Source organism: Pipistrellus hanaki, assembly GCF_964339955.1.
Source record: "Pipistrellus hanaki genome assembly, chromosome: 3".
In the NCBI taxonomy this organism is placed as follows: Eukaryota; Metazoa; Chordata; class Mammalia; order Chiroptera; family Vespertilionidae; genus Pipistrellus; species Pipistrellus hanaki.
Window position 1 is genome coordinate 172,836,577 of NC_140505.1, and position 20,327 is coordinate 172,856,903.

General features: G+C 40.6%; 1 protein-coding gene across 2 annotated transcripts in view; it reads right to left on the bottom strand.

The window, feature by feature from the left end:
• Positions 1-17,680, bottom strand: part of CDK17 (cyclin dependent kinase 17) — a 72,672-nt gene extending 54,992 nt beyond the window's left edge. Inside the window, exons 1-2 of one of the 2 annotated variants that reach the window (XM_084878486.1) lie at positions 17,032-17,680; positions 16,196-16,328 (exon numbers count right to left, since the gene is read on the bottom strand). The gene's annotated coding sequence lies outside the window, so the exon portion shown is untranslated. The remainder of the gene's footprint in view (positions 1-16,195; positions 16,329-17,031) is intronic. The other variant, XM_084878485.1, reaches the window with a different exon arrangement.
• Between the last annotated feature and the right edge of the window lie 2,647 nt (positions 17,681-20,327).

Below are 20,327 nucleotides of genomic sequence, written 5' to 3' on the forward strand. Positions count from 1 at the left end.
TATACATTTAGATAGTTAGGTCACATTCTTATAATTACTATAAGAATGAAACTTGAACTCCCTTCAAAATAATTTAATCCTACATCACATGACACATTTTCAAGTACCAACAAATAAAGGATTATGCATTGTCCTTTATATGTTTTCAAAATACAAATCTTACAAAGTCTCCTACTTTCTAAATATTCAGGCAGGCTTTCTTTGAGAATGTTCTTAACTTATTTGGCACAAGGTAAATATAAATTTGCTCTTCATGTTTAAATAAAGTATGTAGGCAACCTTCTAGCCTGTCACTCCAATAGGCATCTGAATTGGACAACTGAGTATGCAATTTTGTCATTCTGTAACTGATGACACAATAATAGTTTATCACATTAAAAAAAAAAAAAAAAAAGCTGACACTTAATCAAAAACAAATTTTACTGGATAGTGGACAACTTTCCTTGGCAACAGGGAAAGACTTTGGCGACATGCTAAAAATGCCAGCACTAATCAACCTCTGGTAAAGTTTTTATTTGGAAAAGGGAAAGGCTGTTTAAGAAAAAAAAATTACTTAAAAGAAGTCATCAGTTCATTTTGAAGGTATTGGAAATATCTCCACAAAAAGGTTCTTCCTAGGGCTGACTCATTTAACAGTTAACTTCAAAATTTAAAAACTATTATCACCTTCAGGAAAGCCTTCTTGTGACTTTGGAGGAGTTATTACATTATTTGCTAAATGGAAAATTAAAAACTGCTCACATACCAATCTAAGAGGGAAGGAGCATAACAATGAGCCCATTAACAAATTCACTTAATTTACTTCTGTAAGATTTACAGGATAAGATTTCAATCAAAAGATTAACAAAATTTGAACCATAGCCATACTTTTTTTTTTTCTCTCAAAAATTTTCATTTTTTCTTCTAGTACTTTCTATTCTACTAATTTTACTTATTTAAGAAACCTTAGGATATTAGAAATAGGAAAACTGAAGCACTAAATTAGATGAACACAAAATAAAGAAAAAAGGGTAAATGCACACACATTACAAATGACAAGATTTTTTTTTAAAGTTCAAAGAAAGGTTTCCCTATGAGGATAAAAATATTTGAAAAGAATAATACCTGAATTAACCAGAATTCTGACATCAAGATGCTGTTCTGTGACCTCAATGTCTCTCTTAGGTAGAATTAAATAGACTCTATTAAATAAAAGATTGAGTATATGGACCTGGATCCTCTCTTTGCTTCATTACTACTTACTACATGCTCAATCTTGATCCTCAAAAGCTGAGAGATAACATATTCCTACATTTAATTAACACCTATGGTGAAATGTTAATTATATGCAACTTTAGAACTGGTTGATAAAGGATTTACAGGATAGAGAAGTCCACTTGGTGTAGCAGAAATTGAGATTAGATTTAAATTCTGATTCAAATAGGCAATCCGGGAGTGAGAAGTATGACACTGAGAGAGCCATCCTTAATTTCTTCTTTGAAGTAGGGACATAACAGTAACTCAAAAGGATGGGAAATCTAGAATGCATGTATTGTGCCTAGCCTGTACAGTCCCGTATTATGAACAGCAAATATATATATATATATATATATATATATATATATATATATATATATATAATGTAAAATTACAGGCTACATGTCATTGATCTCCTTTCCTCGATCACAGTGAAAATTAGAAATTAAATAACCTTTATGGAGTGATGTGGGAATAAGTTGGTAAAAATTTTTCCTAAGAAAATATTCTTTAATTTCAAATAGCTACCCAGCAAGCAGAATTTTCTACTAGAAAATTCTTATGTGAAGAATGTCATAACAGACTGAATAGTTCTATAAATAGACTATATTTTGTACATGCAAAGAACTGTTGAGAAAAAATTCATTAAAGTCAACAGGTCTTTCTCCACCTAGGCATATAAGGCCTTTGTATTCTCACCTCACTATTACCTTTTAGCCACATCTCAAGGGATCACACATATTCCCCGTTTTCTTCCAACCTCTCTGGCCACTCCTTTGCTGGTTTAATCACACACACACACACAAACACACACACACACACACACACACACACACGAAGGGAGAAATGAGGAGAGAAACAGAACAGACACAGAAATAGACAAAAAGACAGAAACACTAGCATAACTGTTAAGTGCCAGATAGAACTCTTAAGGCCCAAGTATTTTTCTTCTCACTCTATGCTTCCTCCTTAGGCAAACTTATCCAGGTACATGGATTCAATCTAAACAATAACTCCCAATTTTCTATTTCTGACCCTTTTCTATCTCTTTTCTAAGTTGCGGACTCATATCCAACGGCTTATTTGATTACCTTGAACTCCTTAATTGTCAAAGTTAAGCCTCATTCTTAGGAGGAAATAATTAAATGTCAAACTCCTCACATCAAGAGAATGTACTATCTTTGTAGATGAGCCTAAGAATTAAACTTTTTATAAATACCCTAGAGGCCCAGTGCACGAAATTTGTGAACCTGTGGGGCCCCATCCCCCCAATATTCATGTATTTATGTACATGTATGTATGCATATTTTTGTTGTTTTTAATCCTCACCTGAGGACATTTTTCATTGATTTTTAGAATAGAAGGGGAGGCAAGAGACACAGAGAAAAATATGGATGTGAGAAAGACACATCAATTGGTTGCCTCCTGCACATGCCCCAACCAAATCAGACCAAAACTGTGCAGATGACAGGACTGACTGCTGGCAGCCGGCTCAGACTCAAGGCATTGAGCGTATGGCAATTTTCTGTTACTTCTGGTAGAGGTCCTGCTTGTAGAAGCTGTAGATGTGGGCGCAGCTCACCCGTTGGAGTGGCCTCAGCCCCACGGAGACCAAGTGACCAGAAGGGGGCAGACGCTCTACACCTGAGCCCACGGTGTGGGGAAGCCAGTCAGTGGAGGGGCTAGCCATGGGGAGGGGCCGTGGGCAGTTGGGGGGACAGGTCAGGCCCATATCGGGGCAGTTGGCTGAAGCAGTGAGCATCATAGAGACGAGTCTTTCCGCTGTGCCAGTCACTGGGCTTTTACACATTTATTTATTAGAGGCCTGATACAAGAAATTCATGCAAGAGTCGGCCTTCCTTCCCCTGGCTGCCGGCACCAGCTTCCCTTCGGCACCCAGGACCCAGGCTTCCCTTGCAAAGGGAGGCCCTGCCCACCCGCTGGGCCTCAGGTTGGTGGCCTGAGCCTCCTTCTGTGGGGAGATCATGAGGCAATGGCCAGGCCACCAACCAATTGCATCTCACCCGCCTTAGCTGGCCTGGAGCTGGTGGATGTCATAGTGTGGTCCCGGATGGTCATTTGGATGATTGTCCCACTGTTGGGACGTCCGGTTAACTTGCATATTATATTTTTATTATATAGGCTAGACTAGTGGCCCAGCACATGAAATTCGTGAACTGGTAGGGTCCTTAGTGGCTGCCGGCCAGGTACTTCCTTCCTTCCCCCAGCTGGCCCCGCCTCTGGTTGAACTCCTGGACTATTCCCAGTCAAGGGGACAATTTGCATACTATGCTTTTATTATATAGGATTTTCAAGTACACTGGTACTAAATGGACACTGAGAAGTGAAACCATCTACACCCAGAGTTTACATCTACATTAACATCACTGTTCAGCTGTCTTCAACTACAAGACTTTACTATTCCAGGAAACCCTTGCCAAGGCAGATAAGAGTTGTAAATAACTTCATTGTCCATTTCAGGAAATTTCCCAAAACCCCATATAAACGAACATCTGACTATTCAACTTTTCAATAAAGAGCAGTAAATGATTGTTCACTTTTCAATGCTTTGAAAAATCTCACCTCGAACCCTTGCTTTGCTATGTCTATCAATCCTAAACCACTATATCATGATCATTACTAATTCTAATCAAGTTCTTGCATTAAAATACCTGCCTAAAAGATGCCATATCCTCAACAAATGTCCCAACTTTGCTCTCCCTTTCTACTTTGCTATTCTTTTCTCTTTCTCCCCCCCCCCGCCCCCCCCCTCTCTCTCTCTCTCTCTCTCTCACACACACACACACACACACACACACACACACACACACACTCTTCATCCCACTGATCCTATAACTGTGTAAAGCTGGTACTCTCCTTTACTACCCTAAATAATAAACTTACCAGTTAATTTTGGTGGCATTTACCAGGAGCCAACATTCCACATCAAACCACATAGTTTCCAAAAATTCATCTCAGCACTACCCGTTTCATCACAAGTAGTGTTATAAGAAAAGGTTATAAGAAATCTTCACCCTACATTAGGCAGCATCCACTGATATTACTGGTTCCAGTTTCTTAATGAGTCTTAACATCATTAAACTAGTGAGGAGTTCTAAGGAAGATGGGAGATAAATTACAGACAGGTTTACCAATCTAAGCAGGAGTCTTAGGAGAAACAGAATTGGGGGAAATGAATTAATATTTAATAATACACATTAGTAATCAGTAGAAGAAAAAAAGTACTGTTAAATATAGTATAAGTTAACAATGAAAAACTTTAAAGAAGTTTTTATTACTGTAAAATTATTTTTAAATCAAGATTTGGAATTTAGACACTGAAATGCTAAATATGTTTTCTAGAAAGTTTAAGACTTCTAATCCACAAATAATAAATACATAAGCATTTATTTTCCTTGAAAGCACCTATAAAAGCCACAGGCATGCTTACAGAAGAGTAATTTGATAGAAAAGGTTAAGCATTCAAAATGCCTCAATGGCTGGGAGGAAGGATTCAAATTTTACGATCTAAATGTAAAAAGAAAACCACAAGTACTGGCAGAAAATATGAACTCCTTATAATCTTGGAATAGTGAAGTTCTAACTATATTTCAAAATCCAAAAACATAAAAGAAAAAATTATTCAACCATATGGAAAAGAAAAATTCTACACTTTGAAGATTGTGTGTGTGTGTATCTCACAAATAAAGGGCTAGTCTCCCTATAGAGAACTGAAACCAAGAAGAAAATAACCAACAACCTAATGGAAAAAATAAACAAAGAACATTTCATTAGTTTTTACCTAAAGATGAGAGGGAAAGGGTGGGAAAAGATAAACTGAAGAACTCATCTTCATAAATGCATAACCCATGGACACAGACAATAGTGCAGTGTAGGCCTGGGGATAGAACGGGGACAAGGTGGAGGGGGTCACTGAGGGAAAAAAAGGGCCATCTGTAATACTTGCAACAATGAAGATTAGAAAAATAAAAGCAGGCCCTGTGGCCAGTTGTGTTTTTTTTTTTTTTTAACTTTGATTTTTTAATATAACCCAATGCAATTTTCTACAATCATCATTTTTAAATAAATAACTTACTAGAGGTCCAGTGCACAAAATTCGTGCACTTGGGGTGGGGAGGGTTCCTCAGCTTGGCCTATGTGCTCTCACAGTCCAGAAGCCCTCAGGGGGATGTCTGACTTCTGGCTTAGGCCTGCTCCCTTTGGGCAGTCGGACATCCTTAGCACTGCCAGAGGCGGAGAGGCTTCTGCCACCGCTGCCTCACTCGCCAGCTATGAGACTGGCTTCTGGCTGAGTGGCGCAACCTCTGTGGGAGCACACTGACCACCAGGGGGCAGCTCCAGGGGGCAGTGCTCATCATAGCGACTGGTCATTCTGCTATTTGGTCGATTTGCATATTTAGCCTTTTATTAAATAGGATGAAAAAAAATCTCCAAAATAAAATATACACTTGTTTATATTTGCAAAGAGAAACATTGGAAGATTACACATAAGAAATGCTTATCTATAAAAATAGACCTAATACTAAATAAAAAAGATTTAAAAACCTATATACTCTATAACCACCGAAGAAACTAAATTGATAGTCAGAAATCTTCCCACAAAGTAAATGGGTCAGAAGATTCCTCTGATGAGCTTCATCAAACTCTCAAAGACCAAGAATTTCAATTGAAATTTCAAAGAATAGGAGAAGGAACACTACTCAATTTCACTAGGTTAGCATTGTCTTTGATCAAAATCAGGTACAAGTAATCTCTTCCATGAACTTAGATGTAAAAATCCTAAACAAAATATAAGCAAATTGAAAACATGAATATATAAAAAGAATTATGAGAGGAATAAACTCTTTGTTTGCAGATATGACTGTATATATAGGGAATATAAAAAAAATATAGTTTTAGCATTTTCTTCAAAAGTCCTTACATTTTATTAAATTTTGGAGATTTGCTATTTTTTAACCCTTTGCACGCTGAACCATCCTGGACATTGGCTACCAGCTACTCGACGCTACTTTGCGAAACGTGCGTTGAATTAACTCAATTCCCCGTAATCACTAATAAACTGCAATGTCCCCTGAAAGGGAACATCCGAGTGATATGCTAGAATTCCGATGTCCCCTGAGAGGGGACAGCGGAGTGCAAAGGGTTAAATGTATAACAAGGATCCTAAACCTTATATATGAACAAAAATAAGGGTAATATCTAAACATTATAACCATTGCTAGGGAATTTAGATTATTATATATTCTTATATTTTAAAAACAATTTTCCAAAACTTAAAATTGAGTTCATGCAATAGAAAACAGTAAGATACTGGGAAGCTTAACAAGCAATCACGCCCTGGCATGGAGCATCCTTCCATGCAACAAAGGATTTCGGGTTTTATTCCTAGTCGGGACACATATCCATGTTGGGGGTTCAACCCCCCAGACAGGGTACACTGGAGAGGCTAAATTCAATAAAAAAACATATCCTCGTGTGAGGGGGGAAAAAAAAGAATAACCAGTCACAGTCAGCTATGCTTTCCCAAATTAGGCAACTGCTTAAGCTATACCAATCAAATAATTTCCTTATTTTGCTTCCACATCCTATATACCGTATTTTTCAGACCATAAGACGCACCGGACCGTAAGACGCACCAGTTTTTAGAGAAGGGAAATGAAGAAAAAAAGATTCTGAAACAAATAGTGTCCTAAAATATTTTATGTGCATTAAAACCCAACATCACAGTCATAAACACATGTAATCAACCCTGTAAAGTAAACAGCAGCATTTAGAACCATTTTAGAGCCGGGCAAGCACACAGAGACCACACAGAGCCGGGCAAGTAAAAAAACTTTTTTTTTACAGTATATGTGTAGGCTATATTTGGACCGTAAGACGCAGGGACTTTTCCCCCCCACACTTCTGGGGGGAAAAAAGTGCGTCTTATGGTCCGAAAAATACGGAAATAAAGAGCTAACGTGCAAGTGGTCATTACACCCTCATTCTGTCATGGCTCAGCCACTCAACACTGGGGAGAGAGGAATGGGGACCAGCCAGGCTGTGGCCCAGAAGAGGGACAACCGCTTGCCCTGTGGTCCCAGGTACCAGAGGCTGCACCTGCACTGGCAGCCTGGGAGAGGGACAAGCCACATGTCCCATGGTCCTAGGTGCCAGTGGTTGGGGGTGCAGCCTGGGAGAGGGACAAGCTGCCCATCCCACGGTCCCGGGCACCTGTGGCTGCGATCCAGGCAAAGCCAGCCCGGATCCTGGGTGCCTGTGGCCAGCCAGAGGGATGGAAGCCCAGGTTCCGGGTACCTGCAACCGGCTGGAAAGAATCCTGGGTTCCGGGTGCAGGGAGAGGCAGAGGTGGTTAGGGGCTATCAGGCAGGCAGGTAGGTGAGCAGTTAGGAGCCAGCAGTCCCAAATTGCAAGAGGCAGTAGGACATCCCCTGAGGAATCCTGGATTGGAGAGGGGTGCAGGTAGGGCTGAGGGACCCCCTCTCCTGTGCACGAATTTCGTGAACCAGGTCTCTAGTCTTCTATATAAAAACCTTCCCCCATCTACTGATGCACTACTAACAACCTTTGATTTAGGGTTTCCCAATTTGGCCTTTATATATAAACCTAAGAAAAACCCCAAAACATAATAAAGCTAGAAAATTCAAAGTTTTAAAGGAGAGAAAAAAATATATAAGATGGAATGATGGAAAGTTCTAATCAATTTGCCTTAACTTCAAACCTAATTAATATGTGACTGGTTCCTCCCCTTCACACTGCTAACCTCCAAAGTGTTTCTAAAACTCAAGAATATTTATAAAACCCAAACTCAACAGATTCCAATTCAGTTGTACAGGGACAGAGCTTGAGATTTTACATGCGCAGGCAGGTGTGTACGTCTAGTTTTGTTTGTTTTTTTTAATCAACAAAAGTGCTTCTGAAGTTCAGGCTAAGGCCACTGACCTAAAAAAATACAAGATATTAAAAATGTAAGATAATAAGTAGCAAACATCCAAGCAAATTTTGTAACAAGATAAAATGCAAAACCAATTTCTTCTTTTGATGGACAAGTTATATGACCTGTTATTCTACTTTGACTTCAGAAACCTGAGTCACAAACAAAACTCATAAAACAAGGAAAGCAAATACTGTCTAAACCAGTGGTCGGTAAACTGCAGCTCGCAAGCCACATATGGCTCTTTGGCCCCTTGAGTGTGGCTCTTTGGCTCCTTGAGTGTGGCTCTTCCACAAAATACCATGTGCGGGCGTGCATGTACAGTGCGATAGAAACTTTGTGGTCCATGTGCAGAAGTCAGTTTTCGGCTCTCAAAAGAAATTTCAATCGTTTTACTGTTGATATTTGGCTCTGTTGACTAATAAGTTTACTGACCACGGATCTCCTGTGGTCGGCAAATTGCAGCTCGCTAGCCACATGCGGCTCTTTGGCCCCTTGAGTGTGGCTCTTCCACAAAATACCACAGCCTGGGCAAGTCTATTTTGAAGAAGTGGTGTTAGAAGAAGTTCAAGTTTAAAAAATTTGGCTCTCAAAAGAAATTTCAATCGTTGTACTGTTGATATTTGGCTCTGTTAACTACTGAGTTTGCCGACCACTGAAGTAGGGCATAATAAAACTTCAACTCAGGTAAGGGAGTACTAAGAGGCAATATCTGGGAGTATAGTTAGAAAGGAATTCAGAAAGGGGTCTGATTGAATAGAAATAAAGATATGGAACTCATCAACATACAGGTGATAATAACAAAGCACTAAATATGGATGAAACTGTCCAAGGAACATGTAAAATCTAAGGGTTGGGCCAAACACAGAACATTTCAGGCAACCAATACTGCTGTTATGTCATGTTATAATACTGCCACATTTAATTACATTTTTATAACATTTATAGGTACTAAACACAATGCCGTGGACACAAGAAATGCTTTAAAAGTACTTACTGATTACACCCGTGAGTAAATTGGAAAATCAAATTTATTAAGTAAAGCCATAAATAAAGGATGTCTTTAAAATAATACAGCAAAACACGCTCAAGGAATCCAAAATTTACTTCAAAAATCAATTTACTTAAAAAAAAAATCAATGAAAAGCTCTCTCCCCACTAGAAGTAGCAGTACAAATCAGTTGAAATATTAAAATATGGGATTATATTACATTCTTTTAAAAGTCTATTTTTAAAATAATACTTAAAATACTATTTTTAGTTAATTTAAAGGATAATGCCTCTAAATTTGGAGTGTTAAGAGTCCCAATATTATTAATATTTACCAAGCTGTTTATATCATTTGACATTAACACAAACTAACAACAAATATTAACCACCAATTGTAAGAATATATCATTTGAGAAGAACCAAATGAGTTAGTAGCTAACCTAAAATATAGTAAATAGTAAAATAGTAAAATATAGTAAAAGATAAATTATTCTAGGGTCCTTTTCCCATTCTTTACAAATATTCATATAAAATTTAGAGCATTTTTGAAAGTACTTACACAAATATTCATATAAAATTTAGAGTATTTTTGAAAGTACTTACACTAACACTAACAAATAAATGAAAACAAGAAAATGCTATTAAAAGGTTGATAAATCTTTTAAATCAACTTTTATGACAACAACAACAAAAAAGAAAGCAAATCTTTGTTTTTCACTTTAATGGACTGTCAGGTCAATAAAATTTTCTGTTGTCTAAATGTGGACAAGAAATAAGATATATATGAATACTAATTTGCAACTTTTATACCATAAGGGTTGGTTCTCAGTATTAAAAAATATGCCCCAAAATGTATAATCTGGTTTTAGTTCCATTTTTCAGGGATATATAGCCATATGTCAATAAAAACACTATATCAAAATTTACACTTGAATTAAAATTACATAAGCAATACCAAAACCAATAGGCAATTATACATATCTACATGTGGACATAAAGTTTATCTACTTTAAGGCAAAAATTTCACCCAATACTGAAGTAAGCTACACAGAATGCGTCTGGGCTGTCTTCGTTTTTATGATATATGCTCAAATAATGCAAATTAATTGTAACACATGAAAAAGCAAATAAGTAAACATATAAGTAAAAATAAACATACTTGTATCACAAGGCCAAGTATAATTTTTCTTCTGCTTTTCAGCACCCATATTCATTTTTGCCCATAGAACTTCAGCTCATAAATCCATGAGTAAAAATAAATCTACAAATACTTTAAATATGTTTTTAGCATCTTAATTTTAATTCAATTTGAGGTATAAATACATCCTCCCTTATACATTTTGTATAATTTAATGTTTTTATGAAGTAGAAAATGGAATTTAAAATATAACTTTGATGAACTTTTAAATTTACCACGTTTAGATCTCTCTATAGCACTCAACAATCACATCCCCCTGGAGGCAATGTAACATGGTTTGAACGCCCAAACAGAAATCTTCAACCTGGAGGAAATTATTTAACTAAGGCCTCTGTTTCCTCATTTAAAAACAGGCACAATCAATAGAGAAAGAAGGACCCAAAATATAGCTTTTAAAGAATGTATTTTGTTTCCTACTAAATTAGAGTACTTGGTAGTAATAAAAAAAAAAAATTTTTTTTTAAAGAAAAAAAATACAGGCACAATACCTACAGCAAGTATGTTAAACTTGTGGCACACAATGAATATTTTTGCAGCCCAGCCAATAGAATGGTATACAAGAAATGTTTTAATAAAAAACTTGTAACTCAATTTTTACAATATTGTCTTACATAATTATTAATAACCAACTACAATGTTCGCTAATGACTGATTGCTATGATCATGTTGCATTCATTTCTCTTATGCATCTTACGCACGGGCGCACCATTTCTCTCCACTAATACTAGCAGCGAACATTTTAGCAGCCAATTGCCATGTCATTAGTCTTGTACTGACTTGTGTTGGTGTGCGCAACAGGAAAGATTTCACTTTTGGAGAACAAGAAAAATAGGTTTATTTACATAACACTTATTAGTTTGTGCAGTTATTCAGTGTCTGGTAAGTTAATGTTCAAGAAAAAATATTAATTTTTGTTAAAATGTTCTATTGTTTTATGTTAACGATTACTGATTTATTTCAGCCCTTTGTATTCAACATCTCTATCAAAATAAACCTGTTTCTAAGAAAATTGAAGCTTTTGTGTTTTTTGTTTTTTGTTTTTGTTTTGCAGTCCACATAAACTTAAACCTTGTTTATTTGGCCTATGTTAGCCTTTTGACATGCTGACATGCTTGACCTACAGAATGGGCTTATTGTGTTTGACAAAGTAACATTTGGCATAGTACTTAACAAAAGGTGTTAAATACGATTGTTTCTTTCACATAGCTTATATCAAAACACCTTTTTCAAAAGATTTTTATTCATTACAGAGAGAAAGGGAGAGGGGAGAGAGAATCATCAATGATGAGAGAGAATCATTGATCGGTTGCCTCCTGCATGCCCCCTACTGGGGATAGAGTTCACAAACCCAAGCATGTGCCCTGACTGGGAATTAAACCATGACCTCGTGGTTCACAGGTCAACACTCTAACACTGAGCAACACCAGCTGGGCCAAAACATAATTTTAAAAGGAGACTTTGGAGAGCACGATAATTTACACTCATCCGAATATGCCACAGATCTGTAAACCACTTTAAATACAGTATTTAGTAGCATGTATTACTGTAGAACACAACATTATATATATATATATATGAACTAGAGGCCTGGTGCATGAATTTGTGCACTGGTGGGTCCCTCTGGATCAGGGGTCCTCAAACTTTTTAAAGTGGGGGCCAGATCACGGTCCCTCAGAGAGCTGGAGGGCCGGACTATATGAACTACTAATTCCTACTGTAACACCTCGGCTGCGCTCACTGCCCAAAAAACCTGGCGGGCCGGATCAGACTCCTCTGCGGGCCGCATGTGGCCCGCGGGCCGTAGTTTGAAGACCCCTGCTCTGGATGGTCTGTGGGGATTGGCTGAAACCCACAGTCCAACATCACCTGCATCTCCTACCTGCTCTCCTGCTCATCCTGCCCCACTGTGCCTGCCAAAGTCTTGCACCCAATCAGTCTGCACCACAGCAGCAGCTCTTGTCAGCCATGAGTTCTGCATCTGGCACCCTCCTTAGGGGAATTGCCTGTGGGATCGGGCCAACACTGGCTCTCAGACATCCCCTGATGGGTCCCGAATTGCAAGAGGACGAAGGCCAGGCTGAGGGACCCCACCAAGTGCACAATCGGGGCCGGGGAAGAACTGCAGGAGGGATCCAGGGAGTGTCTGGCCCATTTCGCTCACTCCTGATCGATTGGACCCCAGCAGCAAGCTAACCTACCAATTGGAGCATCTGCCCCCTGGTGCTCAGTGTGCATCATAGCGAGCAGTTGAGCAGCCTTAGCATACCATTAGCATATTATGTTTTGATTGGCTGAACAGTCAACCAGTCACCAATGACCGCATTGCACACTTAGCATATTAGACTTTTATTATATAGGTCTAGAGGCCCAGTGCATGAAATTCATGCATGGTGGATGGGGGGTTCCCCCTCAGCCCAGCCTGCACCCTCTCCAATCCGATACAGTGGATCAGGCCTAAATCGGCAGTCAGACATCCCTCTGATAATCCAGGACCACTGCCTCCTAACCGCTCACCTGCCTGCCTACCTGATTGCTCCTAATTGCCCCCCCACCCCCCGCTGGCCTCATCACCCCCAACTCCCCCCCCCCCCCCCCACGGCCTGGTTGCCCCATACAGCCTGCTGTTCGGTCATTACCAATGTGAGGGCGTCCTCACCAATTTGCATATTAACCTTTTATTAGTATATATAGAATAGCACCCCATCAACTAGATAGATGTGTACTGATTTTCCAACTTGGTCAACAGAGTGAAAACAGGCCAGGAAAGGTATATTATATTATATATAATAATATACTATTACATATAATAATATATTTATGTAACATGTAATATATTATATATAATATATCAGATATATTCAATACATTTTGCTGGCCATTGGAAATTCCTCTTTTCAGGTCAATATTCTGCAGATATCAAAGCAATTACCAACTAAAAAGCCTGGGAGCAAAAATAGTAACAAAGAATCCACTCATAACAGGATTCTTGGCTTAATATTATAAACATTTCAGAATTATTTTTTAAAGCTACTCTAATAGGTCCTCTTCCTATCAGTTCAAAGAAGTTACCCACATTACAGATTAAATGCTAGTGAGCTACATCAGGTTTTCCACTGTATTCAGTTTTTACTTCACACATAATGATATGAACTATTAATTTCAAAGCTCATTTTCAAATGCCATAAATTAATTTTTTTATCTTCATTTAAAATGCAAAATTCCTGAATCAGTTTATAAACTGCATTTTAAATGATTCTTTCCCATGTAAAAATTTAAGCAAAATTACACATTTAAAATTCAGGGAACATAAAATTATTCTTCCTTCATATGTATGCAAGAAGGCAATTTTTTAAGTAGATAAAATACTCTATAAAGAATATCTAATAAACGGGATTTAACATGTGTCTTTTTTTTAACAATATATTCATTAAGGAAGTATACACTGTGGAAGTATAAGCTATATAACAGAATGATGCTATAATTTTTATAAAAACTAGAGAACAGCGCTAGTGGGTCTGGCTCAGTGGATAGAGCGTCTAACTGAGGACTGAAGGGGTCGGGGTTCGATTCTGGCCAAGGACACATGCCTGGGTTGCGGGCTTGATTCCCAGTACAGGGCATGCAGGAAGCAGCCCATCAGTGATTCTCTCTCATTGATGTTTCTATTTCTCTATCCTCTCCCTTCCCCTATGAAATCAGTAAAAATATATATATTGTTTAAAGACTAGAGAACAACAGTAATAATGATTCAAAATGTAGTGCCTTATAAATATTCAGGACTATTAAACAATAGGGACACTACTATCTTCCCTATGAATAACTAGTTCAGTTGCCATTATAGCTTCCATTATCTACAATAAAGTATTTGTAGTTTTATAGTCATTCATTTCACCAATAAGAGGTAAATACTGCTGAAAATTAAGAAAAAAACAAAAGCCTTAACAGCATAAGGTATTTTATGTGCCATCTCTTTCCACCATTAATTGTAGGACGAATCAATATCCGAAAACTAAAGATATCAACAAATATATACATTAAAATCTGCTTAGTCAACACAACTATTCTGCTACAAAATAAAATTTAATGTATCTATTTTTTTGTATAACCAATGACTTATTAGAACAAAATTACTGGTGTACAAAGCTTTCCATACATTGAATCAATTCTTCCAATTTCATCACTCTTTACTAGGTATCTCTCTTGTTTCCTACTAGTAACCAGAGTACATCTGGCAGCCTACACTGTTTCAAATACCTAACACTAAAAGTTATTTTTTGGGCCTGAATCCAAGGATGAGAATAAATTACACATTTTACGGAAGCTTCTTTTAATAATAAACATATTGGGATATTAACAAGACTTTAATTATTCAGATACTTTTTCTCTGATTGTAAAGGTAATGTGAAAATCTGAAAAATACAGAAATGTATATATTTTTTATCTACCCATAAATCTTTGTTAACTTTTTGGTAGATTACCTACGAGTGATAATTAAACTTCTATTATCTAATCAGACACTAGTAAATATGGAGAGAAAAGTCTATCCTCGATAAACAAATGTTATGTAAGACATCAATTATTAATGATATGAACTGTTAATTTAAAAAACTTCACAAGTGTGTTAAGTGGTGGTGATTGGAAGGGGTTAGGGAGTCCCACAATTCAGACATTGGTTCCTAAACTGAAATTCTTTCACAATTTTTATAGTGTCAACATTTTAATGGTAGCAAGCAACACGATATGACTGTTCTTACACAGTATCAACACTGATGCCCTACATCAAACAGGCTTTACTTTTATTTTCTTTCCATTCACATGTCAATGTGTTTTTTTGTGCTGTAAAAAAAATCAATAATATATTATATCTGCATAGTAATCTTAAAAGAGATAAACTAAAAAGACTGAGCTATTTTCTTTGAAGCCCAGCATTTAAATTGTTAGTGTTTCTAGCACACGAGACGGTTTAATCAGATAAAAGAATAACATTTTTTTATATTCCAATATTCTCTCATAACATAAAAACAAGAATACTGTATTCCCTAAATATAGCTGCAGCTTTTCCTTTTGATCCAACTGCTGTTTGTGAAACAATGTTAGAATTACAAAGGCTAAAATGTCTTCATTAACAAAACAACATCCCAACATTTCATAAGCCAACTAGTCTCAGAAGTACAAAACCAGTGATATTACCGCTAGCTAATTTTCCCCCTTAATATTTGGGTGAACCTTATTGCTAGCTCTTTTAAAGGGAGGATTTTCCTCTACTCATAGCATCAAAGGTCTTCAGATCCCATTCATTTAACAAATAAACCCAACACACAGTAAGTCAGATCTGTTACTCTGACCATCTTACACAAGCATCCCTTAAAAAGAAATCCTTCAAGCAAAGTTTGAGGAAAGAATTGTCTCTAACTCAAGCATTCCCTGCAAGTGACAGGTCTGGCTGCTGGGAATACACTTTGCTGACCCCCAGAAATAGCCCAAAACTCCAAACAAAATTGGCCACTTTTGTATCTTAGGAAACGAATTTGCTAACTTAAAAGAGGTTGCCAATCCATAACCAACGACATAGCACACAGCAATTAAAAAAAAAAAAAAGGACGAGCGCCACAGATTTCAGCCAAACGCTTTTGCCATTTTTTCTGCAGAAGAAAAGCTAATTGTTAAGGGCCATGTGACATTCTAAGATCCCAGAAAGGAAAGGGTGGGAGGGGGAGAGGAGAAGAGAGTTCAAGGCAGTTCAGGGTCACAACAAGCACAGGCATCCTGTCATTAGCAAAGGCTGTTCCTCAAGCTGAAGTCAAAATACCGCTTACCCCAGAAGCAGTGGGTGAGAGAAGAGCAGGGGGAGACCGAGGGGAAAACCACGGGCCAGTCAGGGTGGCAGCCCGCGAGGGGGTGATGGGGCGATGGGGTGATGAGCGGGGAGGCGACCTGGAGCTATCCAGCCTAAGAGTTAGGAAGCGAAAGGCATCAGGCGCCGGGAAACGCTTGAGAAAAGCCACTGCGATGGAGACAATACTTGGCAGCACCCCCCATTTCCCTCTCCTCTTCGGTTCCCGGGGTTCCCCACATTCCCTCCACCTCTGCTCGGGACCAACACTCAGGGGTGGCACCCACGGGTGGGAGGGTGTCCTGATCTTTGTCTCGGCCCGCGCCCCGCGCCCCGCGCCCCCACGCAGGGCTGCACCCCCTCCTTCCACCCGCGCCCCCGCCCCCGCTCCCCGCACCCCCTTCCGCGCACCCCGCGTCTCCAAGGAGCCGAGCCCCGCCACCCCGCCCCGGGGACCTTTGTGTCTCGGGGGGACTTTCTGCCTCTTTCCCCCCCCACCCGCCCTCGGCCCCGCGGGGAGCCGGCCTCCCCCCCGGACACCGACGCGGCGGCGGCGGCGGCCGGAGGCGCCTCTAGCAAAGGAGCCCGACCGACATCCCACCCCCGGAAATGCCCGGACGCCCCGAGGCCCTCGCTGCACCCCAAAGGCGACAGGCACCCGCGAGCCCCCCATCCCCTCGGGCCGCGCCTCCCCTCCCGCAACTTCCCGGCCGGGCCTGACCCCCGCGCCCCGCCCGCCGGGCTCCCCGGGCCCCGGCCCCCGCCCCTCCGCCCCGGGCCGGCGGGCTGCAGGGGAAGCCCGCGCCGCCGCCAACTCACCAGCAAGTGCGGGGCCGCGTCCCGCGGGGGGCGAGGCGGGGCGAGGCGAGGAGGCGCCCGGAGAGCGGCGCCGCCGCCGCCCGCGGGGACCGGATGCAGGTCCGGGTGCCGGCAGCTGGCGGAGCGCGGCGCCTCCGGGGCGCAGGCCTCCCCGCCGCGGCCGCGGCCGCTCCGCCGGCGAGTCCGGAACCTCGGGAGGGGCCGCGCGGGTCCCTCACGCGTTGCCAAGTCCCCGGGTCAACATGGCTCCCGGGCCGCGAGCCGCGCGGGCGGCCACGAATCCCCTCGGAGGGGCCGCGGAGCGAGGCGGGCGGGCGGGCGGCGCCGAACCGGCGGAGGCGGTGGCCGGACACGGGCTGCTCCTCCGGGGCCGGACGGTGAGGAGCCGAGGCTGCGGCGGCGGCGGCGGCTGCTTCGCTCGGCGGCGGCGGCGGCGTGTGCGTCGCTTTCTCACGGGGCGGCTGCGGATGGACGCCTCCGCCTCTGTCCCGGAGGAGAGCGAGAGCGAGCGAGCGAGAGAAAGAGAGAGAGAGAGAGAAAGCGAGGGTGGGGGGGAAAGACTTATTGAAACGATCCAACCAGCGGCGGCGGAGAAAAGCGACCGGCCGCCGAGCTCTCCCCACCCCCGCCTGAGCCGCTCGCCGGGGGCAGCGCGACCCCTGCCGGCGGCGGCGGGCGGGGGCGGGGCCTGGCGGGCCGGGGGCGGGGCCTGGCGGGCAGGGCGGGGTATCCCCGGGAAACCCCCGAGCTGGGGGGCCTTGGTCTCCGCCGCCTGCCTTGCGGGGGTGGGGGGGAGCGGGGGCCCGGAAGGGGGAGGAAAGACGAGAAGAACCTCGCGGGATTAAGGAAGCCTAGGCAGTGTGTGCACAGCTCCTGGGGAAGGAGTTATCAGAATAGGTCAGCCCCCTTCATCTTCCTGCCATCCACCAACAAAACAAAAACTCCTGCTTTCATTTACAGTATCCTGGGAGTTGTGTCATTAAGGTACCCTTGCCGCAGTTGTTCACTGGTTTTTCTGGAGCAGTGTTTCCCAAACTTCTCTCATGATGAGAATCACCTGGTGGAGTTGTTAAACTACAGATTCCTGAATCCCAACTAAGAAGTGCTAAACTAGAATTTTTGGGAACATATAGGTAAAAGTGTATACTTAACTAGAGTATACAATTTTACCTATATGTTCCCCAAAATTCTAGTCCTAGAGCACTAGTTAAGAGTACAATTTTACCTATACCTCTGCCTTTGAGCACTAGTTAAGTATACAATTTTACCTATATGTTCCCAAAAATTCTAGTTTAGCACTTCTTAGTTGGGATTCAGGAATCTGTAGTTTAACAACTCCACCAGGTGATTCTCATCATGAGAGAAGTTTGGGAAACACTGTTCTAGAGAGTTGATGTCCAAGGACCCACACGTGGGTATGTGGATATCTTGCAACTTTCCCCCTTGATTGTATGATGGGTACTAATGCAGCAGTCCATTTCCTCTGGCAGCCTTTATTTATTTTTTTAAACTTTAAATGTCTTTCTAGTCTATTCTGGGCAATATACTAGGTCCTCAAAGGACCGAGAGCCTAGCTGGGATGAGAGATTTTCAATAAGCAATTATAATGATCATCTGAGCTTTATGGGAAGGAAACAGGAGGTGCTGTGAGAATGGAGGAACTACTGCCTGCCTTGGGTGGTGAGGTTTTGTTTTCTCGAAGGAGGGCTGCGGAGGCGGTGTTGGCCCAGTTTCTGTAAATGTTTTTACTTTCTTCCTTTTCCAGGGGCTAGAAGCTGGTTCAGCAAGGAACTGCAGAGTGAAAGTGAAGACGAACTGAAGTAATACTGACCCACTTTGTTCCGCTAAATAAGGATAAAAAACAAACAGCATAAGTAAAAACAAACCTAAACGCCTAGCGGGAGATAATTAGAAGATTGAAAAGAAGAGAATGGGAACCCCAGGTAGACACCCTAAACAAGAAAAAAAAAAAGTTAACCACATAATAGGCCTGGTGAAGTGAGATGTATTTTTCCATGTTAGTACTAGGAAATAGACTTAATAAGTTTTAATGCAATTTCAAATCACATTATGATTTAAAGATCAGACAATTATCTTCTAGCATTCCTAGACGAATCCTTTCCCCCGTAAAATTAATGCCTGCTGACTCTTCCTGTTTCATTGGGCAAAGTTACATGTATATACTGTATTATCCAACAATTATACATTTTTCAATCGGACTTCTTCCATGCCTCTAAAATTACCAGGATCCATAAGTTAGCAACATTTATGTTCTGCGAATATTTAACACTTGCTTATCATCCAAGAATGCAAAGGTAACACAAGCTTTTCTTTAGAAACTGTGCATTAGAAACAAAACACTATTAATGATGCTTTTTAGATTTGTCTAAACCCAAGTACTTTATAATATAGCAAGAAGAAGCATTCTTTTCAAGAGGTCTTTTAAAATTAGATATTTATATAAGGCCTACTTGTATGACACATATTTTTCACATACTTTCCTTATTTAAAAAATAAGTGTATACCTTTTTTTTGGGTCCCTTAGTAAATATTAAAAATTAAAATAAGTGAGGTTACAAATTGGCATCCTGAGTTTCACATCGGTAATTCCCAATACATACTATTAGATTGGAATTCCTTCATTAGAAATCAAGAATTGTTCTAATTGCCTCATCTAGAGCTGTTAAATAGCACTTTTTCCTCTTGCTATATCTTTATTACTACAATAAAGATTTAATAATTAGAACTCAGGTGATTACTTTATGATCTCTTTATTCTTTCGTCAGAAAATATTTACTGATTGCACATGATGTTCTATGCATTATTCTAGGCACTGTACATAAAAGTGAATAAGACAGGTAAGGGAACTGTTTTTCTAGGGGTAGAAACAGACAATAAATATGTAAACCACTTAGGGAATTAATAAGATAACTTAAAATCATGAGAAATTTAATAAAGAAAATGGAACAGTCATGAAAAAAAGTGAGGGTGGGATGAGAGGGAACAGGGGTACTTTTTATTTTTTTAAATATATTTTATTGATTTTTTTACAGAGAGGAAGAGAGAGGGGTAGTTAGAAACATCGATTAGAGAGAAACATCTATCAGCTGCCTCCTGTACACTCCCTACTGGGGATATGCCCACAACCAAGGTACATGCCCTTGACAGGAATCGAACCTGGGACCTTTCAGTCCGCAGGCCGACGCTCTATCCACTGAGCCAAGCCGGTTTTGGAAACAGGGGTATTTTAGGTAGTAAGGTCGGGTAAGCCCTGATATCAGCAGAAGCTGGAAGCC